Here is a 27,296-nt window from a genome sequence, read left to right as displayed (position 1 = left end):
GAATCTTCTACTTGCTATCCAATTCCCAGAGGAACTAGCCTTTCCAGCTCTTCTTTGGCCTGCACCTTCAGCTGAGACAGTTTTGAAAGGGCTGCATTTCCTCAGCTTTATTCTGATGGGTGTTTCCTTAACATCTGAAGAAGATTTTCAGTATCTTCAATGACTAGGGTGTTAAAGTTGATGGTGAAATTCAATAAAGAACAATAAAAAATGCACATGTGGAGTGGGAGGAAGACAGGGAACGCTTGGTCTTCCCTTAACATACACAGCCATGAGTTCTATCAGTAAGGAACAAAGTCCTGGGAGAATAACAGATGTTTCTATTAAAATAGTTCAATTCGCTGTAGCAGTCTAAAAGACAAAACAGAATGTTGTCAGTTATTAGGGAATGAACAGAGAATGAATAGAGAATCCTTTGCACCACCACATAAATCCACTTTCACTTCCCAAGAGTGCATAATAAAACTAGAAAATGCAAAGCAAAGGACAAAGTAATCAAAGGTATCAAACGGTTCCTATGTGAGGAGGTTCTTAAACCTCAACCCCTTTGAAAGAGGTCATTAAGAGGAGATGATATTTCTGCAAGATCTTAAGCAGCAGGAGAAGGCAAACAGGAAAAGATTACCTTTCCTGTTACAAGAACTAAGAGACACACTTGGCTCATAGCAGGTTCAAAACAAACACAAGTGGATATTGCTGCACATGAAGAAAGCTGGGGAATTCAGGTGCAGTGAACACTAAAAGTTTACACAAGTTCAAAAAGTGACTGGAATAAAAATTCTCAGAAGATTTACTACAAGGACACTGCTTCATACTCACAAGTCCAAGACTCCCAAGCCACAAATCAGTGGCAGCTGAGAGTATTTTGGGAAAGCATAAATACAAACTCACCCTGTTCTTGTGATCTTCTTGCAGTATCTGCAGCAGGTCAGTGAAGACCCGGGGCAGGCTGGCCTTTTGTCTAACCACTTTTACTCCCTTACAAAAAAGGGCCTCAAGTTAATTATGTTGTTGCCATTGTGTTTGTGTGCAGTATGCACTCTGATCTGCCATAAAAAAGAAAAAAAAAAAGTCATCTAATGCATTTGTTACAACTTTCTGAAAGACAGAACTTTGACCAAGTGCCACCAGTCCTGTCCCTGAGCTCCTCCTCACCCACACTTTCCAGGTTTTTTCTCTTGTAGGTAGGTAAAAAAAAAGTCATTTTCATCTCCACACTGCCAAAGCACACTTAGATATAAATAACTCTGTAAAGATGAGCACAGAGTGGACAACGTAATTCCCAGACCATCTGCATAACTGAAACTTTCCCTTGCAAAGACAGGGAAAGGTACAGAGAATTGATAGCTGGCTCCTTCCAGGTTCTGGCTTTGTGGATTTCAGTCACAGCAAACTAGAGACTTCTAAAGTTTCCAGTTTCAACAATGATATTATAAGCAGATGGCAGGGGGAAAGCACAGAGCAAACAGAAATCCTTACTGTAGAATGCACAAGTTGAGATTTAGACACTGCCAGAGTACCCAGTCTGAAAATAAAAATCCTGGTAGAAAGATTTCTTAGATCCCATATAAAATGACAAGTGAAAGAGAACTGAATACTATTTTTTTTAATGAAATGGTCAGAACTGAAGGAAGAAATCAAATTCCCACCATATAAGCAGGAAAAAAAAAAGGAAAAAAAAAAGGAAAAAAAAACTTAAGAGGGATATAATGTTCTCACCCCAGATAGACTTAAAAACAAGTGACATTTTTTTTCTAATTTATACAGCACTGGTTGGGGGGCCGGGGGGGAATGTTTCCTGGGACTTCACTGCCTTGCGTTTCAGAAGCATCTCCTAGTTCAGAGGAAGAAAGACCAAACTACCATAGCAACACAGTAAAGCCTATGCTGTGTTCAAAAGTGTTCTTGTCCCCCATGACATGCTCAGGGAAAAGATGGCTATTTCCTATAGCCATGTAAAAAAAGGCCATATCCATTATAACCAAGCCAGGAATAGTTGTCAGTGGCTGAGCAAGTTTCAAATAAATTGTAACGAAGTATCACAAGGATCACTTCCACATCCCAAAAGTAATTCCCTCCGCTGGACTGAGGGCCTGCTGAAGAAGTTGCAGTTCCTCTGCTTCAGCACGCCACACACACAAGGAGACTCTCCAAACAGAATATACACACCTTAAGAAGTACTGAGCAACTATTCATTGGCTAAAACATACTAAAGACAGCTAGGATTTAACAAGCAGCTAAGCTAAATATTAGTAGGCTCAACATCCCTAAAAAACAACAAAAAACCTCACACATCTGAAGAGTCTTTGCCAGTCAGGCAGGCAACGTCCAGAGAGGAGAGGGATTGGCCCTCACGATCTCCTGGAGTGCGTCCCTTACATTGCCAAGTGGCTTTCTCTTGCTTACTCCCCACCACCACCACCCCCTTTTCGCATTTTATTATACGTTTCCACACTTGTGCTTTTTCCCCTTGAAACCTTGAACCACTAACAATTCCACCTCTGCATGGAATTTTACCTTTTTCGTCTTGCATGCCTCATCTCTACAGGCTTTCTCCTAACTTTGCCATTTTCTCAGAAGCTGAAGTCAAGGTTACGGAGCTCTGTCACCCCAGGACTGGCTCTGGATCCGGCAACACGGACAACCAAACCCCTGCGGGGACTAGGGGAGGTTACAGAGGGAGCTACAAGCAGAGAGGCTCAGGGGCCCCACTAACAACCCTCAAGAAACACCGCTAACCACCAGCTGCCAGAGTTGGGCTTCAAACCACTGACTCGGGCCCTGGCGGTCCAGCAGGTCTCTCACCCAACCTGCAGTCCAGCCACCCAGACCGCCTCTCCTGTTTGGCTATACGGGTCCTACAGGAGACCACGTCAAAAACCTTGCTAAAGTCAAGGTAAATGACATCCTTTGCCCTCTGCAACAAGGTGCCTGCCTCAGAGGACAAAGCAGTCAGGTCAGCCAGGCACAATTTGCCCTTAGTAAATCCACACGGACTCTTCCCACTCGCTTTCTTCTTGTCTCATAATCTCTCCCAGGAGCAAGGTTAAGCTGACCAGCCTGTTCTTCCCCGGATCCTGACTCTCACCTTTTCCAAGCCATCAGGAGCCTCTCACAATCACCACAATCTTTTGGATATGAAAGAGTGGCCCCAGAGCAACACTGGCAAGCTCTCCCAGCACCCGCGCCAACTCCATCCAGTCCCACAGTCTGGTGTGTGTCCAGCTCACTTGAGTACTCCCTAGCATGGTCTTCCTCTCTTGTGGTAATACTTCACTTCTCCAGCAGGCAAAGTCCCACCACAAAGAGACTGCTTGTCACCACCATCATTCCTTCTAACCCCTTTCTCCCCCTCCCCTTTTTAAAGGTTGAATGAGTTTGCACTCAAACTTATTAAAATAAATCAGGTTATATTTGCTACATCCAGGCCTGGACCAGGCAACCTCAAACAACTGATGAAGACAACTGCAATATCACAGCACTCACCAGCGGTGTTGCCAGATGCTGAAAGAAAGCTTATGATGAGGTTACCTGGGATTACTTCTTCAGAGCCCTTAAGAGAACAAGATACAGTGACCATTCTCTCAAGTTGGATTAGACTGCTATGCACCGTTTCCCTCCTTCTGGAGGGAGCTGTGTTATAAGCTGCGTTCCAAAAATCATACTCAATATAGTCAAGTACAAAGCAAGATTGTCTGCTATCCATCCCTGCCTCTCCAACATCATTAAAGCCACAGTCTGCGAGATGCTAATGAGTATTAAAAATAGTTCCTGCAGAAGAACCATGTTTTATGTGGATGATTCTCTGATTCTAGTGCCCATCCTCAAAAGGTCAATACCCAAATTATGAGAACTCATTGAAAGCCTTTGGCACTCACCCAGATGTATGAATTTACTGGAACAAATCCCAGGCATTAGGATTAATTAAATCCACAAAATTATCTTCTTTAAAGGGGCTCAGAGGGCCCCAAAGACTTTTTAGGATATGCAAGTTCTCCCTGATGATCAATGTTAGAGGTAAGAGAAAGAAGAAATCAGAAGTACATGTATCGTTTCAAATTTTTGTGATGATATGAAAAATCAAAATTAACAAGATCCTAGTAATTTCATTTTTTTTTCTAAATGGATAATCTACATACTCAGATTTGTATTTTGCAAACAGCCACTCTAAATATATTAAATGGACATGAAATTTTGCTACATGAAAAGGTAAATCTTCATTCTTTACCCACATCCTGCTCTCTTACCTTCACCCAGAAAACACTGCAAAAAAGACAAAGACTTGTATAATGGACTGGGAAAATCCATTTGCAAATGGAAGTAACCCAGACAACAGACAGAAAACCTCAGAAAGGTAAGTACCACTTAAACAACTTCCCAAAGCTCAAACAAGAATCCCTGCAGGAAACGTGAATAAAACATCAAAGATAAATATACAAACTTCCTTTAAGCCCTCTCTGTCTTCCCCTGTAAGCCCATACATGCACATACACACGTGTGCATACAGATGCTCTCCCTTCTTATTTGGATTTATGCAGTTTCTTTATTTTGAATATATACCATAAAATGTGTATGCTGAAAATAATGTTTAACATAATCTAAGCTTTGTCTAAAAATCCATCCTCTCTCAATTCTGATGTATAGAATTTTGGTATGCATCTTATGTATTGGCACCCAGATTTTGTTTGAGGTTGAAAACGTGTAATGATAAATATACAAAACACCTCCAAAAAATCTGTTTTTAAGTATGACATTTAACCGAACTGAATCACATATGCTCAATTAAATTTTACCAGGTATTAAGCAGACAAAAAGAAGTCAGAGAGAAGGCATTAGAAAAAAAGGCATTTTTCCTCTTGACACATTTGTGTTTAATAACATGTTAATTCAGAAAATTTGTAATATATTACGTAATTTGAGAATTTAGGAAAGTGAGAACCAGAAATGCTTCATTTTATTACAGGGGAGCATTACTGATCCTCCCTCTTCCAAGAGGATCAAGATGTGACATAAATTAGCCAACAAAAGTCATATGAAATTTCTTTAGAAACAGAGAAGATGCATTTCAGTCTCTGATATGCTTTGCCTACATGGACATGCTAAGTAGCAGTTTAAAGAAGTACAGTTGTTCATTTGCAGGTCTTGAGTCTATTCTATACTCCTGAAAACACTTGATGTTTCCTACTTTACCACAAATAAACTGCTGTGACAGTGGGCTGGTGAATCTGATGCATGGCATTATTCAAACCAATAGCAGCAACCACCTCTAGGTTAGTTTTTCCTACACCAGCTGTAAATCAGAAAGACATATAAGCTCACATACTTCCATGCAGGCATGCTCGAGCCATTCATTATATCCACACTTGTTCACCCCCCAAAAATATAATTTTTATATATATATATGGAACCTTAATATTCCTCAAGCCTGCTCTACCGATTAATTAAGAACAAGAAGTAAAAGAAGTGATTAAGGCTACTGTTTTCAGGCCCCTGTTCTAAGGCATTTGACTGAGCATTTAAGGAATCTGTATATGGATTTCTAGTCCAAATTATTATTAATAAGCACAATAAAATTATCAGTAAGTGCATTACTACTCTGCATGGACAAAGATGCATCTTTGTCTGCCTTTTTCTCCTGCTTATCTAACCTATTTCAAAGTTAAACTTCTGTGCTATGTAAATGAAAATATTTAATTCTGCAAAGCAAAGGGGAAAGGTTTAATGTTATTATAATTGAATTTAAATTCTTTATTCTTTAAGCTCAAAACACTGAGAACATCACTGAGCACCTGTTAAGAATTTCAAAGCCTTAAACTGCTCCTTTATAAATTTTAAGAGCTATATGTGAACAATTTGAAACATTTTGATGTTAACAAAATTACTGTAATATATTCAATTTTGGGTGTAAAATTAGAAGAAATCTGAAAGCTTAAAATAAATCCAAGATGAGAAGTAAATTCAGGAAGATGTTGCTTTTTGGCTACAACTTTTCTACTCTTGTGGTAACCAGAAGAGTCTCAAGGGCAATTTATAATTGCAAATGAACAAATGGCTAAGTAAGCCAAGAAGTAAAAATATCTCAGGAAATCAGCACTTTAATGAAAAGGTCTTCAGCAACCTCTTCACAGAAAGAGGTCTCCTTCTATTAAAGGAAAAGGTGATGGTCATAGATAGGTGCATACACACCAGCAAGCATCTCATTAAATGGACAGTGTGGTATGCAGCCATTTAAAAATGATATCTGTCTTGTGTCTTAAATACCCAACTATTATGAGATACTCAAATATGCCAACGCATATGCAGTAAAGCAGGATGTCAAAGTAAGCTACGTTTTATGAACAAAGCTCCATAGAAATACCATTCGAAAACAAATAATCACCAACTTAGCTTTCTATTGGGGCGCAGAGGTATAAAGTAGTCCAAAGGGCCTTAAATGCTTGTACAACTTGAACAGTGGAAAAATACTCAAATTCTTCTCCCAGCTCTACCCTGTTACAAAGCTCCCATTTCTCAGTTCTGAAACTCCAAGTTTTATCAGGAAATTAAAAAGAAAAAAAAAGATGAAAGAGATTACTTAGGTCCTTCTAACACTCAGACTGTGAAATGATAAAACGTGCTTGCTATTTACTTTCAGGCAATAATAAGGTGGGAATCTTTCCTTTCACAGACCAACCTAGTCACCCTTACCTGGCCACACGGCTGCAGCCATGGGCTTTACAGGGAAACACACCTGAAGACAGTTTACAGACACATGCATCTCTATTTAATTTACAGTTTCTGAGAGTAACCAGTACCCTCTGAAAGCTCAGAGGTTATGTGCCACATACTGAAAGGACTGCCTCACTCCTGTGCCATACAAGTGTTTAGACCCTTGGCAAGAGAAGAAGTTTAAATATCTTTGGGTTAATATTTCCAATGTGTGGTTCTTGTCTCTTGACCATGCCTCTCTATGCTGTTCAAATCCAACTCTACTGACCTTGGGGGCCTAACACCTTCCCTTCCTCCAGGTTTCCTCAGACACAGAAAACAAGTCTCAGACACTTACTCAACTGTCTGTTACCATTCAGATGCTGAAGGTTTGGAAAAAAAGAAAAAAAAAGTTACAGGTACTGTCTTTTGCTTAGAGGTCAGCTACTGGTCAGACTACCTTGCATAGTTTTGTCTCATATCCCAGAACATTGTTAATAGCCAAGCAGGACATCAGAGCTCAGTTTAGGCTCACAACTGCATTAGCTCTACCACAACATCACCTCCTCTGCAGCACCAGGGAATTTTTTTGAAAACAGGGTTATGGAGTCACAAAAAACACTCCACAATTATGACTGAAACTTGCTTTCTATTATAGGCCCAATTTTAATGTTTCTCTCAGGGCAGAGATGAATAAAATTACTTAGCTAATTACAAACACACATACTTGTAAATGCTTAGCTGTACTGTTAATATCAAGTTATCTGGGTTCTGAATACAAGTAGATTGGAGCTTGCTCCTTGCTGCTTATACATGTTTTATTTAGATAACCAAGGACTGCACAGGTTTCTAAAGGTTAAATCGGTGTTACAGTATTCAGGCCTAACTCCAGGTCAAGCCAACATTCCTATCAGGTTTCTCACTTGGTACAGTCTACACTATACACTGTATTGCATATGCTAAAGGCTGTACATCACCTGTTTGGCCCCCTACCCTACTGGGGAAAACAAAACAAACCACACCACCACCAAAGGCATTAAACGTGCACTAAGCTGGACGGCTGCAGAACGTCACAAGTCCTTATTGACCCTGTGGTTTAAGCATGGGTTTTAATAGATGTAATACTTCTTCATTGCTAGCCAGTCCAAGATTTGTAACCTACACACAACGACTCAACTATGGCATCTTTTATGAGTGATACGTTAAACAATTAACTAACATCAACCTAGCAGAAGAATCAGACATAATTTGGATACAATTTTGGTTAAAGATATAGAGAGTTTCTAGACTGATAATTCTTCCCAAGTGAGGTACTGATTCCCAAAGTGTGAGATTTCATTTTAAATGGATAATAACTGATGAAAGTTTTTAAATGCTGAAATTTTTCAAATAAAATTTCTATTGATTTCAATTTCAACATAGAATAGTGAAGAACCTGAAGGTGAGTGCAATTACAGTTTAACAACTCTAAATCCAGAAAAGAAACATACAAAAAAAGCTAAGAAAAATTGAACAAATATTCTCTGATGTTTAATGAATTGCTTGCTCCTCTTTCCACTTGAAGGAGGACAAAAACAAAGCCAGTAGTACCTACAGATTTTGCCAGTTCTATAAATACTGCTGAAACGATAGTATGGCCCTAGGCCCAAATACAAAATTTCAGACGTCTACAGTTCACAGCAGTAATTCTAAACATGTCTTTGAATGTCAAGACAGGAAGAGGATAAAGTCAAGCCTCACTGAAAAATATGACATTTACCGTACAACAGATATGCCAATAATTGCTCACCGAGTGCACTCTGGTTTTCTTTAGAGAATCCAGTTCAACACTGGGACACAAGAAGCAGTCGCATCTCTCAGTAACAACCTCCAGGCACCTTTCCTGGCAAGCAGTTGTGCCACATTCAACCCCTCCCTCTCCACAGGGCTCCTTTTCTTTGTAGGCATGATCTTGCCTGAGTAGAACTAGAAATGCCCCTTTTCACCACTTTACCACGTGGTGATGCCAGTATATGATCCAGAACAAGTTTTTGCTACAAAGTTAATCCAGACACTGACCTGAAATAACAAGGTCTACTTCCTAATCCTCTTTAGCTTAGAAACATGCGGGCATTGGGAAAGTGGGAAACACTCCACCAAACAATAACAAAACCACACACCCCCCATTCCTCTTAGGTAAATTGTGGCCATATACTACTGTCCACAGTGGATCACTGGGGAAAATGCTATATGCAAAATCTTTCTGGCAATTTCTGAGCTGTTTTGCACAGCAGCATTCATCTAGAGTAACCCCCTTACTTTAATTCTGTAACTATCACTCAGAAACACCATTTCTGATACAGGAGAGCAACAAGCCAGAGAGCTCCCTCACCCCTTCATGTTCTGAAGTTATCCAAACACACAGCCTATAGCATGTCTGCAAATCCAGGCTTTGCATTTTCTTATTTGTAATGATGCTAGGGACTTTTTCAGTGCCTATTATATGGTTTCTTACACAGTTATCAGCCAGCCTGACTGTGCTTTACAAAACTGTGCCAACACTTTTTTTTTTTTTTTAAATAAAGTTTTTGTAAACTTGTGGAACCATAACCCTTACTACCCTACCTTTACCTTAGATTTTTCATATCTTACCTTAGTGCCTTTTACAGCCAAGTTCTGGACAAAAGCTATTTCAGCTGCAACACACAATCCAAGGTCAAAGCAGCAGATTGATTTCTGTCCTTTTGCAAAAGGATAAAAATCAACCCGTGAATGGTTCCTTTGCAAATACCCTTTCACTTGTCTTAAATATACCATCACTAATCCAGCTGCACAAAGTCCACAACGGTTAACATCCCACACGTAGTTTTGGTACTCGGAACAATTTTTACTGGAAGTGTTAAAACAAGATCAAGAAAATCTCCGCTAGCCCCTTCAAATATAACACTATACATAATTTAAAGCAATGAATTTATCCAACCAACATATATAGCTATGTATATACATAGTTATGCATACACATGCATGTACACATAAAAATTAAAGCCATAAAATAAAGCCAGATGTTAAAAAAATTCATTCATTTCTATAGTGCTTATCAGATATACCTCACTGTTTTTCAGTGGTTTCTTTTGGGAGTTTGAGGAAGAGGGGAAAAAGGGGGGGGGGGGGGGGAATAGCAGTATGTCTGAAAACTGAGATAGTGTTTTACAGCTGATCAAAGTGTTATTCTTTCAATATGTTCCTCATCACTACTAATATAATTGACACACTTTTCCATTACATCTTTTTGCTTGATCAGAATTTGCATGTAGGATGTATTTTAAGAAACAAATTGGTAATTGGAACAAGGTGTTTATTTCAATTTGAGTAGAAACAAAACAAAAAAAACAAGCAAAAACAAAGAAACAAAACCAAGCACTGCACAGGAGACCATTGACAAAAACGTAATGAAAAGGAACTGTGAATGCATTAAACATTACTCCAAATAGAAGGAAAGAAACCACCTATCTTCTTCATGAAGCTACCCTCAGGCTCCACACCTTTGGGCTTGGGTTGTTTTTATACCTTATATATTTTTCCTAAGGACAATGTTTTCAGACTCTGGTGTCTGACTTGCCTTCTCAAAGACCCCATTGGTCCACATCACTCTTGAAGTCAGTAACAACTATTCTTATTTGGCTCTGCTAAGGTTGAACCTGAATGACTGAATTTAGACACAACAGTTCAAATGTTGGGGACTAAATGGGGGGCGAGGGGGAAGTACCATAGGTGACTCAAATGGGCTGATGAAAATATTTCATGTAAGAGTATGAGTTTTAATCTAGTATATGATATTAGAGTGCATATAAGGAGAGTTGTTAGTATGAGTTCACATAAGACATCTAAAGTGAAAAAGATAATCTAATTATTCTTGCATCTAGATGCATCTAGATTGCCTAGGGCCCAAACTGGGCCTAGGACCAATCTCAATTGACACTAAACAAATTAATGTCCATTTGTTTCTCTAGGGAGAGGGAGAAATTGTTTCTCTTACTGTTGCTTTCCAAACTTCTTTATTCAGACCCATTATGAGGTGTACAACCAAAATATATCAGACTATAGCCCCCCTCCTCCTCTGCACAAGCTGGCAGGAGGCTGGACCACAGAAGCACCCAAGCACTAGATTTCTTTCGGGAGATGCACACTGAACTCTCTCCAGCTCACTCTGACAGCTGATGCATAGAGTGCAACTGAGTTGACAATATAGATTTTTACAGAAATAGCTAATTTACATTTTTGATAGCTGTGCTCTCATTTATGTTTTTAAAAGCAGTAATCATTCAACTTTTTTTCCCCTCAAAGTTTTTCACTATACATTCAAATCATCAACTAAATTAGACAAGAAATACTCATGCATCAGTCTTCTGAAGATGATAATATTCAGACATCAGGTGTTGATGCCATGAAAAAGAAGCTATTTGAAAAGACGAAATGGCAGTCAATCCAAATCCGATAAACCAAGCCATGATCTAGAACACAGTTTTAACTATGCACAAAAGGAAAGCTTTAAACTGATAAAACCACAAAATGCATAATTTAAGACTAAAACATAAAAGTATGTACACAAGTTCTGAAGCTAAAGGATATCTATGATAAAGAACAAACTTCTGGCTTTAGAACTATCTTTCTTTCATTCCTTCTTTTGCAAGTGTGATGAACTTCAATAAACAAAAAAAGCAAGGCACTGAAAACATGAAGTTTGCAAAGAAGGGAAAAAGGAATAGGACTACCCTATCTTCCAGTATCTGTTTTTTACCAAGAAAAGATCCATTTCTAACCACACACCACAGGCCCAGTCCAAGAGCTCAAACAAATAAAGCTACTGCCTATATTGCATCATGAAACTTTGTGAACATGGCCATGTTAAAAAAAGCATATCTTTCATCATATATCTTGCAAATTCTGATTTTCACCAATAAGGCTATATATCTCTCATAACGGGCAGAATGTCTCTTGCTGCACACTGCAGTTTGAGGCTTGAAGCCTAAAGCTATTAAAAGCAGCGTCTCTACAACCACAACTGAGTTCGTGTTCACACCCCACAGCAGAGTCCAGGAAAGAGACCCTCAAGCTAACTCCAGGCAGCTCCGGCGCCAGTCCCAGTCCCACAGGAGCTCAGCTTACTTAGCTAATTAAGCTAAGTAAGCAACACTTACTACTGGATCAAGCCCGGAAACCCCATTATACAGCTAAATCACTTCCAGGCCTAAATTTATGTCCTGCATGGCACCACACCAGCCTGCACAAAAGAAGCGGTTTGCTTAGAAACACCCCAGGGTCTGCTGCATAACCAAGATACATTCTTACACATCCTGGAGCCATCACCACTGTTACTATTTTCAGACATATGCACAGAGCAATACAGAGATACCAACTGAAAGCCAGTTTGCAAATTCTGAAAGACGCCTAAGTGAGCAGCCACAGAAAATCTCACCTCCGAGATCATCTCAAAACAACATATGGAATTCCTGAACCGCTTATCTACATGAATTCTTGCCTTGCATAGTACTGCAAAACTGAACAGAAAAGGCTGACTCGTATCTCTAACTGAGGACAACAATTATTTTTGAAGCAAATTTAACTCAAAGCATGCAAAGCTAAAAGTTTAATTTATCATCCAGCATTAAACAGCAACAATTTTGTCATTCACCATAAAAGCCAATACTGCTGATCCCCAAGATATTTATAACCTGTGTTACGGCCATTTAAAGATTTTACTACATTTTCCCATTAGAAATGCCCTGATGACACAGGCCTACAGACACATAAATTATGACAAACAGCTTCTAATCCATTTTCACCATATCCACCTCTCTTCTCGATCACATCAATCACTGTCTACTAGCCTTCATTTTCAAGATGCCTCACCACTTCCTTTCCTTAGCTATCATCACTGTCTCACAACTGAATGGGGCTCCAGACTTATCAATTCAAAAATACCCATTTCCATTGCCCACTTGTTACTTTTATGACAACTGTGCACTTTCCACCACCACCCCCCCACACTGTTTCTGGTGTTCATGAGGAAATCCATGCAAACATCTGCAGTTCTCCTTCAGTGCTCTCCTGTTATCTCTGAAGAAGGGGTAATGCTGACATTCCATGTTATGACCATGCAAGTAACAAAAGATCGAAACAGAATCTGCTAGCGAGTTGGAAGTCTTCTTGCTATATAAAATAAATCCAATCAAGAGGAAAAACAGCTGTAATGCCAGAAACCACATAACTCCATCCTGACGTGAATGATAGCATTTTACAGAAAGCATCTCACATGTTGGTCTGTAAGCTTCATTTTCTTTATATGATAAAAAATACTCAGTGAAAGCATAACTGTATTGGAATACTGTTTTGGGGTTTTTTTGTTTTTGCAATACACCCCTGGATTTCAAAAAATGGCAAGCCTTTGCTTCCAAACTTCACCAACGTTTCTTCACCTCTCTCATGCAATCTGCGCACGCATGCACGCACAAAGACCATCCTCCAATGCACATACCCATTCTGCAAGAATCCTGTACTTCAAGTTACCAGATTAGGTGGCAAACAAGTGAAACCTGAGAACTAAAAAAAGAAAGTGTCATATTTACAACTCTGATTTTTGCTATACCAAGCTAGATGCTTAAGTACACCAAATACAACCAGCCCCAAGCAAAATAAAGAAAAGCACGATATGATCAATGTTTTTCTCCCTGGAACCAAAGCTAAACATACTCAGTTGCGTCCATGGAAAGTTTACGGCAGACCATCCTAGAAATATGCCCACAGATGGGCCCTGTCCTAAAACTTTCACCTCACCTCTCCAGTGAGGAGCACAGAGCCCATATTCCCCATGCCTTCTCCTCACCATTGCACAATGCTCTTTGGACTGTTTGGAAACCCTTTCAAATTCCAGAACCCTTTCTTCAAACAGATAATTTTGACTAAAGGGAAAGAACTATCAAAAAAAAAAATTATTACATTTTGCTTTCTGCTTTCCTACATATTCTTCTAAAGGAAGATATTCCACATACCATCTCTTCCATCAGCTATCGACAGAAGTTACAAAGAGAGCCCTAGTTTCTTCTGTCCATTCCTCACAGGGTGCAGATCCAACGCCACAATTTACCTATCCACAGCAGACTGTGAAAGCACTTCTTGCAACCCATTAAATCTCTTCTCTACTCAAGCTCTGTTGGCCTGAGACTTCCCCATGGTTACTCTCTCTTCAGCTATGTGGAGCAAGACACTTTATCAAAAGACAAAGTACATTGGCTAAAAGCTTTTCATAACAGGGAGTACAAAGGAGAAACCACCATTCAGAAGATCAGAATTCATTTTAACTTGGTTAGTTTTAAATTGTAATACCAGTTTAAACACTACACATCCCAGGCTAGGCTTGTAAGGAAAGGTTCAGAGCCCAGCCCCAGCCTGTGCTGACCAGGCTACACAGCTGTCGCTCCCCCAGGATGGGAACCTCTAAGGACTTCCATCACCCTCCAGGACTGCCACAAGCAAAACAAGTAATGAATCAACTATAACTACAGACAAACTAACAAAACAACCCCTTTTCATAGTTTTATATAAATACAACATATGGCTCGCATACCTGAGATCATTCCCTAAAGCAGCAACAGCTCCCACCCTTCTCATGGCCAGTTCTCCTCTGTGAGGTACCAGGGCAGCTCCCTGCCTCAATTAAGGCAGGTGCTCCCCCATCCACCCATCGCCCAGGTGCTGCTCCTTCCCCCAGCCCTCCCTGTCGCCCCTATCACACAGCTGTGACACTCAAGCCTCTCCTGCATGGAACCAGGAGAGACGCCACAAAAAGTGTTTTTTATAGGTTTTGTATTTTTATAAGCCTTGCAAGGGTCTCACACCTCACCAGCGCGGCACGTCTACCTAATTGGGAACTATTGCTCCAAATGTTTCCTAGCTGACTGTACTTTTCCTCTCTCCTCAGATCTTATCTCACAATATGAGAATACTTCTTTTCATTTTATTGGAAGTTGTCCAAAGTAACATGAGGCCAGATAAATTGTATTCTTCCTCTTTAAATCTTAACAGTTTTGTCACTAAGCTATTGATGTTTGAAACATTCCACATTTAAAAAAGCCACAAATATATTTAATAATTTGCATAATGTATCCCAAACCCTATGGCAATGATAAAATTCAATCTACTTAAACCTTCCAATAAAGCAAAAGGCAAGCAGTTGTCTCCATTTACATTAAATATAAGTAAAAATTTGTTTTCTGTGCTGATGAAAATTATCAGCCTTCATGCAGATAAATGAAGTATATCTTCTCTATCTGTTATGAAGAACAGCCACTGTCCAGATTAGTTTTTCAGAATAGCTTCTAAGGCATAAGAAAGAAATGATCAAGAAGAGACTCTGCACAGAAAGCAGAAAGGATTGCAGTTTTGGTTTCCTTCAAATATAGAAACTTAATGACTGGGCTTCTTTTCCTAAGATGATGCTAAATAGCAGCTCTAAATGTTTTTACACAGCACATTTTTTTTATTATTATTCCCCCCCCCTTTTTCCACAAGCAGTCTAGGACTTTCCTTTTTTTGAGACTTGAAAACAAAGACTTTCATATGGCTAACTTAAACTATGCAAAGTTCACAAATAATATCAACGTAGAACGATATTAAGAATGGAAATCTAGACATACATGAAGGATGTTCAGTAAGTAGCAGAAAGCTTATCCTCAATAAGCAAGAAATTGAGAGTAGATCTTTATTTTAAAAAAACAGTCAGAACCAGGAAAATAAGACTGTATTTTTTGCTTCTTTTATCTCTGTTTGTAACTGAAAAGGATAACAAGTGATTATTTGTTCAGATTTCTATTTTGCTCTAAACTAGGGCAGCCAGCTCAGCACTTTTCTTAAGATTAGGAATACTAGTCTGCCCTACATATGGTAGAGACATGAACCAATCAGATGAGCTGAAATACACAGCAAAAGCAACTATCTTCATGTCATTCATTTTCAGCTATAAATAAGAAATATACAAAACAGGTATAAAAGATCAGATTTTAAACCGCTTTAAAGTTTTCTTTGCAATAGTTCACTAAGGGACCCAACCATTTCCTCACCATTGGACTAACATATAATCTAGATTCATGAAATTATTTCCTCTTCAATAATTTATTTACTCCACATTTCCTTTTTGTACATCAGTCACCACATATAATAACAAGGAAACAGATCACTGTCCCCATCCGATAGACTTTCATAGTATCAGGATGCAACCATGGTCCAGAAAGAAGCCTTAAATCAACAGCCTTTAAAAACATATGAAACAAAAGGATTCCTTGAACTTTTAAATGAAATATTTCTATTTGTTCTCTCCCATACACAAACTGTACATAAGATATTTTGTTACTGTTTGGGGAAGAGAGGTTAAATAATATAATGTTTTCTTGAGCTGAATTCAAAATAGTAACATGTCTTTAAACAGAAAGTCTGTTACTTGGAAAATCATAATTGTAGAAAATGCTTTGTTTAAACTGTTTTCACTTTTTTTCCTAGAAGTTAATTAGTCTGATTTTTAGAGTTGCTAAGCACTCCTAGTCCCAATGAAGTCATTACCTTGAAAAATATATTAACTCTGAAAACAAAAATATTTTCATGTTCCAATTTTCTTCTACATTTCAGACATACACATTACCAAACCATTAGTAAGACATTTCTGTCAGATTACACCACTCAAAACTATTGGTAGGCATCAACAGCAAGGCAAAGACAACAACTAGAAGGTTAAAAAGCAAGTTTCTTTAAAGTAAAAACACTGTCTTGCACATCAAAATATGAAGAGCATTGTTTTTGCAATAGCTGGGGGAGGAGCCTACCTTATGTTAGCTGCAGGATCTCGATGTCAGATGACAATATAATCCAAATGGCTCTAAGCAGCGGCGTCCACAACATTCTCCAGTTTTGGCAAGAGCCTCTTCCACTTCTTCCAGAAGCTCAATAACTTATGTACGAATCCCAACCACTAAGACGCTTGGTAGCTTTGTTGTACTGTTTGTTCCACGTTAATCACCACTGAAGAATCCAAAGTTGTATTCCACCATTCAGCGAATAATGCAATATGGCCCCTATCACAGACTGATGCTTTGGCAACCATCCCGTTTTCCTGATGATCATGATTTGACCTGTTCAAGTAAGAGGAGGAAGTTTTAATTCAGCACAGTAACTCTGGCACACCACTCAGGGACTAATACACAAATATGAAGTTACATTCTTCTGAATAATTTCAAACACGTATTTCTTTAAAGATTTAGACAAGTTCTAAAGTCAAAGCCTGGTGATGGCATTTCATTTACAAAATGTCGCCACTCTGGAGTGTTTACTGAGGAATGGAGCTGGATACTGTCATTCTTGTACTTTCAACACTTTAAGAAAAAGGCTTTCATATTTCTCTACACATTGTGCAGTCTTACGTTACAGAAAGCACTGAAGCACCAGAAAGAAAGGTTGTATAAAGGCTCTTCAACTGGCCTAGCAGATATTTCAAAACCTAAGAAAAGAATGAGTCTACAAAAAGTGGAAAGTAGCAAAAACAAAGCTTGTCTATCCTTCTGAAGGAAATACATAAAGGTGGTGGAGGGGAGAACTAATGGCCTTGCCTAAAGAAATCTCTTCTCCGCCCTTAGCCCCAGCACCCCCACCAGCAGGAGTGCTGGTGTAGCCAGGGCTGCAGCAGAAAATGCCAGACTTGGGAAACAAGGAACCCAACAAGGAGCAGGTAACGCAGCAACCAAACCCACCGCGCCTGCATACGCTTGTGCTCCTGCTGTGTCATTCCTTCAGGAGTACCAACAGCAAATTTTTGCTAAGGTTGGGAAGGGGAATATGAGGAATAGAGAGACATGTTTAAACATTCTGCACAGGAAGGAATAACGATAAAGGGAAAAACTGCGTTGGGTCTGCCAAGCTGGAGTGGGGAAAAGAAGAGCAAGCAAACTTCTGTCTCGGGGACAAGGGAGAGGAACTGGAATAAGCTTTTAGAGATTGGAAGATGCATGTCCACAGAGATAAAGACAAGAAAGAAGAAGATGAATATTGCTGGATGCACAAGAATTTTTGTTTCCAGTTCTGTCCACATAACAGAGTAACATGCATGAATGACAGACCAAGAAAGAATAACTCTGGAAAGAGGGAATCAGAAGAAACCTACATGTTCGCTTGGCATCAGGGGAATCTGAGCATATCTGCACATGCAGTCGAGGACGTATGAAAAGAAATATCCAGGAAAAACAAGTTTTTCATGGGAAATTCAAGCAAGCATATAGGTGGAAGAATAGGTGAAAAAGGACCAGCGAAGGAGGAATGTGACAGCAGAGAGAGATTGAAAAAGTAGAAACTTTCAGAAATTCTGAAGAGGAGAATAGATCTGTAGAGGGAGAAGAAAAATGGGCAAAGTAGAAAAGAAAATAGCACAGGAAAGGAAAAGTAGTGGACTGGGATGAAAAGAGAGGAAAAGTGGCATTTGTTGCACAGCATAGAAGTGGAAGAGGGAATAAAAAGACACTAAACGAACCACATAGTGCAGAGGGAAAGCAAGAGAACTAGGAAAAGTACAAAGTAGACAAGAGTAAGTTTTCAGAAGTTATTACGCTTAATCTAGACAGCACGAATACGCAGAAGAATATAACAAAAAAACAAGGCGATGCTCCCTTTTTCAAAAGGATGAGGCGGACTGCACTGGGTAAGTGCCGACCAACCGAGGTCGGGCCAGCCCGGACTGACCCTTCTCTCTGTCCCCCCTTCACTACGATCAAAAGAACAAAATCCTCCCTGCGGTCCCTCCCTTCCCCAAATTGCGCACTGCTGCGCACCTTGCCGGGGCTCTGCGGCCGGAAGGTCCCTCAGCAGCAGCGTGAGGAGCCGCGGCTCCCGCGCTGATCACGGCGGAGCCCCCCTGCCCACACCCGCTCCCGAGGCGTCCCTGCCAGCTTCCCAAGTTTCTCCCGTGTCCAGCTTTTCTCTGTCCCAACGCTTAAAAACATACCTCACCTCAGAAAGCTCTCTGCACCCACTCCCCTCCCCCCACCCACCCACCAGGAACAAATTAATACAATAAACTAAAATACAAAGCAGGCAAAATGTGTGGAGGCGAGACCCGTTCTGATCAGTGCCCCCCAGCCTGCATTATACAAGCTAGGGCAGAACGACTGAGTTACCCTCCCAAAATAATACCTGCATGTGCTCTGGAAAGTACAAAGAAAAAGCCTCAGCTGGCCCGTGACTTCCCCGGAGCCTCCCTCCTCTTCGCACTCGCAGCCCACAGCGAAGCTTGGGGGGGGGGGGGGGGGAAGGGAGCAGAGAAAGAACAATAAACCAGAAGCCCACACATACCTTCTCCTTTCTTCAAACTGCGAAAACAGATTTCCGTGCGAGCCTGCAGCGGGGCTCTTTGGGTTTTCAGCGGTGGAAGAGCTTGGAGAAAGTTGAGGAAATCTCCCCGGCTAAAGTTGCCGCCGATGAGATAAGCCGCGCGCGAGAGATGGAGAGTTCATCCGAGTTTCTCCTTTTGTTCAAGTTCCCCGAGCAGACAAAGAGCCCGCAGCGGCGGCAGGTCCCCCCGCGCCCCCTCCCTCCCTCCCTCCCTCCTCCCCTCCCTCCGCCGCCCGCCCGCCCGGCCCCGCGGAGCAGCCGCGGCTGCCCGCGCTGCCCCCCCCCCCCGCCCCCGCCGCCCCCACGGGCGGGCGGCACCGCAACTTTCCCTCTTCTCCATCCCTCCGTATCCCCCAGCCCGTCTCCAGTTCAAAACTTCCCTCGAACTGAACCTCCCAGGAAAAAAAAAAAATTAATTCAAGGCGGGTGAGGGGGGGTGGGGGGAGAAGGGGAGAGAAACATCTCTCAAATCATTATTTCCGGTAGATGCACCTCTTTGTTTGGATTCCCCGGACTGTCAGTGAGAACAATCCCCTGGGTATCAGGTTTCGGTCAGTTTGATCTCCCAGAATGAGAGGGACAAACGCAAGATGTAAAGAAAAACAAGTTTAAGAAAGAAAAAAAGAAAAACCTCCGGAGTTGCGAAACGAACCCTTTTTTTTTTTTTTTGCATGGACACGGGAAGTACATAAATAAACAACTGAAGGGGAATTTGGGAAGACTGCTGCTTCTCCTCCCCCCCCCCCCCGCCTCCCCGTTGCACTTTTGCAGCGATCGGAATAAAAAAGCCCCCCCAAAAGAGCTTCTGGCCGCGGGCTCCCCGCCACCACCGCTGCGCCAGTCCCTGGCATCCCTACCTGTTGCGTAAAGGGCAAAGATGGGGCCGACCGCATCCGTCCGGGAGAAACCCAACGGGAAGGAGGAGCCGCCCGACCCCGCGGCCCTTTCACCTGCCCTCCGGCCCCCCCACGGGCACCGCCGCCCGCCCGCCGCGGCGCCGCCGGGAGCCACGGCGCGGCCCCGGGCGGAAACCGCGGCCCCCCACGCCCGCATCCCTGCCCGGGCCCCCGAAAGTTTGGCGCGGCGCGGGGGGGGCCTGGCACCGAGACAAAAGAAACGCGGAGCAGAGCCGCAACTCACCTTGGGGGCAGAGCACCTTCCGCCTCCCTCCTCCTCCTCCCTCCCCCCGGGGCCTGGGGAAGGACCCCGCCGCCGGCCGGAGTGCGGGCACGCCGCGGCCCCGCTCGCCGAGGCCCTCTCCTCTCGCAGAACAAAGGCGCGGGGAAGCGCCCCCGCCTCTCCCCTCCCCGCGCCCAACTTTCGGGGGCCGACCCCACTCTGCAACTTCCCGGCCCCCAGCCCCCAGCCCCCCCCGCCCCGCGCGGCGCGGCGCGGTGCGCCCGCAGCCGCCCGCACGTCGGGGCGGCGGCAGCGCCGGGCCGGGCGGACCGGGCCGGGCCGCGGCGGGGCACGGGGCTGGCGGGGAGGTCCCTTCGTGTGGGGGGGTGTGCACCGTGCAGGTGTATGTATTGGGCGTGTGTGTGCCCGCAGTGCGGGTGTGTGTATTGGCAGTGTGTGCACTGTGCGGGGATGATGCCCGCAGTGCAGGTGCTGGAGGGTTTGGAGCACCGCTGAGCGTCGTCTTCTCCCCTCCCCCCGGGCCCCCGGCCATCAGGCCCCTTTCAGCAGGCAGATGGGCCCAAAACATGCCCCAAGTGCAGCTTGCTTTCTTCTTCTAATTTGAGGAAGTTATGGGAAATTACTGATTAATAGCACCCCTTCCCCCTGGATAGGGCTAGTTTTTTGAAGTTAGAAAACAGAGGATGATTCTGAGACGTGTTTTTTTAGAAGGAAAAACAGGATGAGAAGGGCACAGTGAGGCAAAGCAGTATTGATCCTTTGCTGTGCTGTTAATATGTCCTGCAGCCCCTGCTCACCTCTGTCCCTTCCTTTTTCTCTCCAGTTCACTCTAATTTCATACTAGCAACCCAGCCTGTCCTTCCAGCTCCTCTCCCCCTTCCCAGCTTTCCAAATGTTGGGGCTTTCCTTCAAACCATTCCCTCCTACCCAATGCTGTCAGACTCAAAGTCTGGTTCTTCACAGTATTTTATAACACCCCTCCCAGGATCAACTTTATCTTCCCACCCCACAGAAACTGCCCTCAGCTATTCCCTTCCCACACAGCTCTCAGCCTGTTTCACCCAGGTCTTTCCCAGCCATAGGCAGTTCCCTATGCATCTGCCCAAGGACCGGCTGTAGTCAGTGTGGTATCCTAAGCTGCATGTGATGTATGTTGCTTATATGACATCTTCCTGTGTTCTGCAGCAATGTACTTCTCTCTCATTTTCATTCATTCTGGCATGAAAGCAAGCATATATTACCTGGTGATGGTACATAATGCTGTATAACGTAAGGCATTTGAAATGCCTTCCTGTATTCATTCTTCTTCATCATTCCTCTCACTTTACTTTCCTTCTCTGCCCTTCTGTATTATATGTTCCAGTACAACTTTCATAACATTTTTAGTTTCCTTCTAAACAGATCATTTCTCCTTTCCTTCCATTTGACTTTTTCATCAATCCTAGATTTTTGTTCTCACTCTACACTATTTCCATCCTTCATTTACTCATTTTTCTTTTTCCACCTCATCACTTTTGTTTTAATGACCCTTCAGTTCCATGGGGCAAGGGAACGTTAACTGCACTCTAGCCCTTCCTTTACGTCTATCCTTGTTTTCGCTCAACTTTTCACATTTTCATTCTGCTTTTAGTGACGCACATTGATCTTCAACCAATATATATTCTTCTGCTAATGCACATATAACCTTCTGCTGTGTCTCTTTTCCAGATGACCCCAAATCCATCAAGGCCCTATTCTTGACAGCATTTTCTGGTATAAGAAGCTGCAGAAGTAGCTTTTGGTTTCATGTGTTTTGGGGGGACATCCAAGATACCTTCCATAAAGGTATCACTTACTGAGAATTTGTGACAAAAGTGACTTGTCCCAGTGCCTGTCTGTTGAGTTGGAGTTGGGGGGGGGGGGGAAATAGGTTCACATATGTCCAGTTCTCCCCCTGCCCTTGGAAGCTGTAGGGTGAAAGTTTCTTAAAAATTCTGTGTTGTAATTCTCTACTAAAAATTGTATTTAAACAGGATATGTCTCTACCTTTTTACTCCAGCATGAGGGATAAATATTAACTAATCACTGGACCACAAGCCACCAGTTGCCAAGGGTCCTATGATCATGACCTGATTATATCCAATGGGCTCAAAGAAAAGAAAGTCAGAGTTGATAATATGTAGCTAAAGAGCTAATTGACCAAGGACGAGAAAAATTATTAGCAAAATTGATTGAGAGGGAAAAAAGCCAGAAACATTTCAACAACAATTCCTATTTCTTTTAGAAGAGTTTGTTTGAAGGTTAAAAGGCCATATGCAGTCAAGACAGGAGAAAATTTGGTTAAATCCCTTTGTGGTTCCATTGGCCAAGTGAAGGCAAGCATTAAGCATTAAAAAGGAATACACAACAAGTAGGAAAAAGGAGCAACTCTTGATGATTAAAATGAAATAGTAATTCTCTACACTATTTTTTAAAAAAAGTCAAAGCCATAATGGAAAAATCCACATCTGGAAGGGATGGAATTCAAATAATTTTACAGTAAGTGAGGAATAAAGCATCTGCCAGCAATGCTCACAGGCCTGTCAGTAGAGATAGTAACACTGTTAATTATGGTACAAAGTGTACTAATAATGATAGCTGTGTTCTGTAAGTGGAAAGACAAATCCTGCAGGTGGATGATGACCCACTCTTTGGTCTGTTAGTAGTTGAAAAGGCTTTTGGACAGCACCTAGTTCTGATGAGTATTAAATTCTTAGCCCCAGCTATCTTGCACCCTAGTGTCAGAAAAGACTTGGGTGAGGAGGCCTATGTCACTCCAATGTTCAGTTTAATAAATCTTGGAATGTCACAGAAATTATGGGAGTCTATTGCTAACATTGTGCCAATAGGAAAAAAAGGGCAAGCAGAATGACCCAGATAACAATATTCTGTTTTGCCCAACATCAGCCCCTTGTACAATAACGGAAAGCCTGACACAAGATTAAACTCAAAGAGAACTGAGCGTAGGAATAATACTTCTAACGCAGTGCCTGTTCATCTTTATTTCTTCCATTTGCCTTTGTGCACAGGTGCCGCTGCAGCTGCAGGAGGGATCCAAGTGCAGATCTACTGACAGCTCCACATGCTAACGTCTGGCTTGAAGAAAGTCACAGTGGTGAAGAAATTGCTCATAGCACACAAACATTTAAACATTTCCAAATGATAGGAATCTAGTCTCTCCTGGCTTCCAAATTTTGGAGACAGCTGGCTTAAACTGCCTATGTTTTAGTTTTCACATTCTTGATCCCCACCCCTGCACAACCACATTCTTTTTAATTCTTTCAGTCTCAGAGATGCTATAACTTTATATTCTGCTTCCCAAGCCTCCTTGAGGAGAAGCTTCAGTGAAATTTACTCTAGACAAGTTCAAGATTTTTAAGACCAGAAAAGATTATTAAATCATTTAGTTTGGCCTTTTATATAACTTGACAGAGAATTTAATCCAGTTTCTCCTGGATTCTCCTTAGTGGGCTATATTCTTCTAAAGCCTAACTTCCGAAAGGGAATTCCATTTTGCTAAGACATTGAGTGATATTGAGTCAATCACTTCCCTGAGAAACTAAGTCAACAATAATCCTTACCATTAAAAAGGACAACAAGAAAAGCTATGCTTCACTTTGAATCAAAATTTGTTTGGCTTTGACTTCTAGTTGCCTTTTTTTTTTTTTTTTATGTCTTGCCACCACATTAAATTAGTGCAGAGCTAATTTTATAAATGGGGGCTTGAAAGCAAGACTGGCTGCACAGGACAGAAAACCTTCCTGCAGTGATAATACATTTAGAGGGTTGTTTTAATCTCTTTGAGGGATTACGTACATTAACTTGTTTAGGTTCTATTGCATTTACCAAGAAAACATGCAATTGCTTGAATCTCACCTGCTGATTTTTTTTTTTCAGGCTGCTATGGCAGCTATGCTATTTAGCATTTGTTTGCCCCAGGTGTGGCAATGGTCACTTTAAACATATGTGGGTGCCATAATGGTGATGTGAAGACCAGCCCCCCACAAACCAAAATTTCATATGGATGCTATACAGATAAATGCAAAAGACAGCCCTACCTGTAAGAGAGCCTGCAGCACTGACAGTGCTGTTCATGTCTCACGCTTTCTTCCCGTTACATTTCCTACATGTGGCTTTTGGACTTCTAACACAAGATTTGCTGGGTTGGAAAAGCAAGGGGTCCAAAAGTACATGACTTTTTCTACACCAGTTGCCTGCTTTTCAGGAGGCTGGATATGAAGACCCACGTAATGCTTTCTGATCTTTGTTCCTAGCTGTGTAGAAGAAATCCAAATGATACAACACTATTCAACCAGTACTACAGAGCACCCCAGAAGAGTAAACTGCACATCACCTTGCAAGAGCATCTGCACATTTGGACTTGCTTTTGGATGTTGCAGTATGTAAGAAGGCAGGCAATACAGTGGAAGAGAGACAAAAGGTGGTCTTTCAGCAAGCCATTCAGAGCACCTTCTGTTTTTGCTGTCCTAGCAATTTTGTGCTTCCCCTTCCATTTTTATAGCAGCACTTTTTCCTCACACAGGCACTGGTTTTACAGTTAGTTTCTTTTTTAGGAGTATGAGTCAAATCATTAGGTCAATCCACTCCTGTAAATGTAAAGATGAGGACAGACAAGCCTGAAAATGGAAGAATTGTTTTGGCATGGACATGTTCTTGTCTGGAGACACATACTCAGCAAATTCATAGGATGTTTATTTTGGAAATGCAAAAAGTGGAAATATTCACATAAAAAAAAAAGCAGTATTATTCCAAGAGAGTAGAAAAAACATGAGCTTTCCAGCCTTGCATTCCTTTAAGTCACCTAAAGGTTGTTCACAGCATCCATACTCTAGGGGAAAATATCATTTGCATTTGATTCTCAATCACCTACATTTTCCTTATGTTTTCCCCTAAACCAAAGAAAGGGTAGCAAAATCTTCTCTAATCTTCTTTTCCAGTGTCCATCTCAATCAAGCCAAGGAAATTCTTTGTTCAAATTCTCCATTAACATAACTTCTTCTTTAGGTACATACACTAGACGCTCTTTGTCACCCCCCTTTATTGCTTCTTGTTCTTTTTTGTCCCATTTTCCCCACCCTTATTTGCAGACCAGTAACAGGGCATATACCCAGCTCCATTTTAACTCTTCCTGCTACTTCTTCCCCAGTATCCTAAGGATCTTCTGATAGTTCTTGTAGAAAATGAGATTTTCTCAAGAAATAGATAATTCCCAAACAAATTCAAATAAGGGTTTGATTCAGTAGCATATTCTTACATAGCAGTAAGATGGAATTCAGTTGCTACTCTGCTATCAATGAAGATATTCATTAGGAAGAATGAAAGAGTTAAGCAGGTCTATTTTATTTTTCCTAGACAGGGAAAAAAAAGATTATTTTTTTCATATTCACGTTCCCATCCCATGTTTCCATGTTACCATGTTGCTTTTCAACTAATTTAATTATCCTCTCTGTCTAGACACAATTATGATTATTACTACAATAGTCCTCTATTATAGTCAAAATAAGACTAAATCTTGGGAGTTCTGATTTCAGCCTTACTTTCTTCTCTCGGAAAGTTTTAAAACATTAACTTGGAGTTCTTGCTGAAATTTTTGATCTATTTGAGACACAGTAGGATTAAGTAATAGCTACAGAAATGAGATATTGCAGACTGTAATATACATATACTTTTCAAAATTCTCAGAAAAAAAATGCAATCTTCCTTTGTTTTGAGCATAAGAATAACACTCTGAATGTGTTGTTTCATACTATCTATTATTCTCACCTTCAGACAATGCTAAAGCTATTTTTCTTACAAATTCTAGTTGCTTCTCAACTAATTTAATTATCCTGTTTTCCATTGAAAAAGCCAGCCTTTGTATCCAATAGCTTCTTTTAAGAAGTATTGACAAATATATCAGGCTAGAATCTTAGTCAATATGAGCTCTTTGGTTCATAAATCTGTTCAAACAGTTAGCTAAATATTTTTGAAGCACAGAGATTGTAAAATCCTTGTCTTTCATTCCCGCATATAGAGAACACAAAGGACAGTGCCAAGAAAAGGACCTGAGCCCTGCTCACAACTGTGATCTTGGTCTGGTTTAAGAGTGCTTTGTATGCCTTGTTATTGTACCAAACACCCTGTTGTAGCTTAAACTGTCTTTGCGTCTTAACAGTATGAAGAGGTAGATAGATGGACAGTTCATAGGCAGGGTTTTAGAGGTTGGCCCAAAATCTCATATGGGACGTCCCCTTCTCCCCAGGCACTGGCAGTCTTCCAAAACCAGGTACTTCTGCTTTATGTGGCTTGGGTGTGGTTACAGTCTGCAGCCCTCAAAACAAAAAAAAACCAATACGGTACTCTGTGCTGTACGCATGAAGGGGTAGAAGAAAGAATTGACCGAGAGACTACAAAGCTTTTCCTGACTCTCTGGGTACCCCAAAGAGCGGGCAAGGGCTTCTCGGGGCACTGGGCTGCCCAGCTGACCACAGGGCTGCTCTGCAGAGCCTGGACAGACCTGCACGAAGCAGCCCTTGCGCTCTGCAAAATGCATGCTCCCAGCCACAGAGCTTTGGTTTTGACCTCTGTGAGTACTGAACTTCCGTATCTTCAAGTCTTAGAAGTTTTGAGCCTTTTCATATGGAAATACATATAACAGCTAAACCTTCCAACAAAAATAGGGACATATACTTGCCATTGCGAAGGACGGTGGAATATGATGTGTTTCTGCAAGAAATATCAAGGTCACCCCAAGCACAGAAATACTGTACCAGGTCTGGTAAAAACAGCGTAGTAAATATAGACATGAGATAAGCTAACTGTCTGGCTTTCCATTTGCCTTTGACCTCTATTACTCTTCCTTGGTCCTTTGCCTATGACCTCTATTACCATCTTTTCAGTCCTTTGGGTCAATATGATTACCAGTCTCAGCACTGCCACTGCTCTCAAATTTGGCAAATAAGACCTGATTTTGAAAGTTGCAACCTTATTCTGTTCATTATTTCTTCAAAAGATTGTGGCTTTGACTAATAAAAAATACTTGCTCTCAG

General features: G+C 41.5%; 1 long non-coding RNA gene across 7 annotated transcripts in view; it reads right to left on the bottom strand.

Annotated features, from left to right (window-relative positions):
- Positions 1-19,232, bottom strand: part of LOC106483320 (uncharacterized) — a 294,920-nt gene extending 275,688 nt beyond the window's left edge. For all 7 annotated transcript variants that reach the window (XR_010883356.1, XR_001292338.2, XR_010883360.1 and 4 more), the window contains exons 1-2: positions 19,051-19,232; positions 16,539-16,844 (exon numbers count right to left, since the gene is read on the bottom strand). This is a non-coding gene — a long non-coding RNA (uncharacterized lncRNA). The remainder of the gene's footprint in view (positions 1-16,538; positions 16,845-19,050) is intronic.
- Positions 19,233-27,296: the final 8,064 nt, after the last annotated feature.

Source organism: Apteryx mantelli, chromosome 2 (assembly GCF_036417845.1).
Source record: "Apteryx mantelli isolate bAptMan1 chromosome 2, bAptMan1.hap1, whole genome shotgun sequence".
Taxonomy (NCBI): Eukaryota; Metazoa; Chordata; class Aves; order Apterygiformes; family Apterygidae; genus Apteryx; species Apteryx mantelli.
Note: the sequence above shows the minus strand (reverse complement) of the source record. Positions and strands in the feature narration are given on the sequence as shown.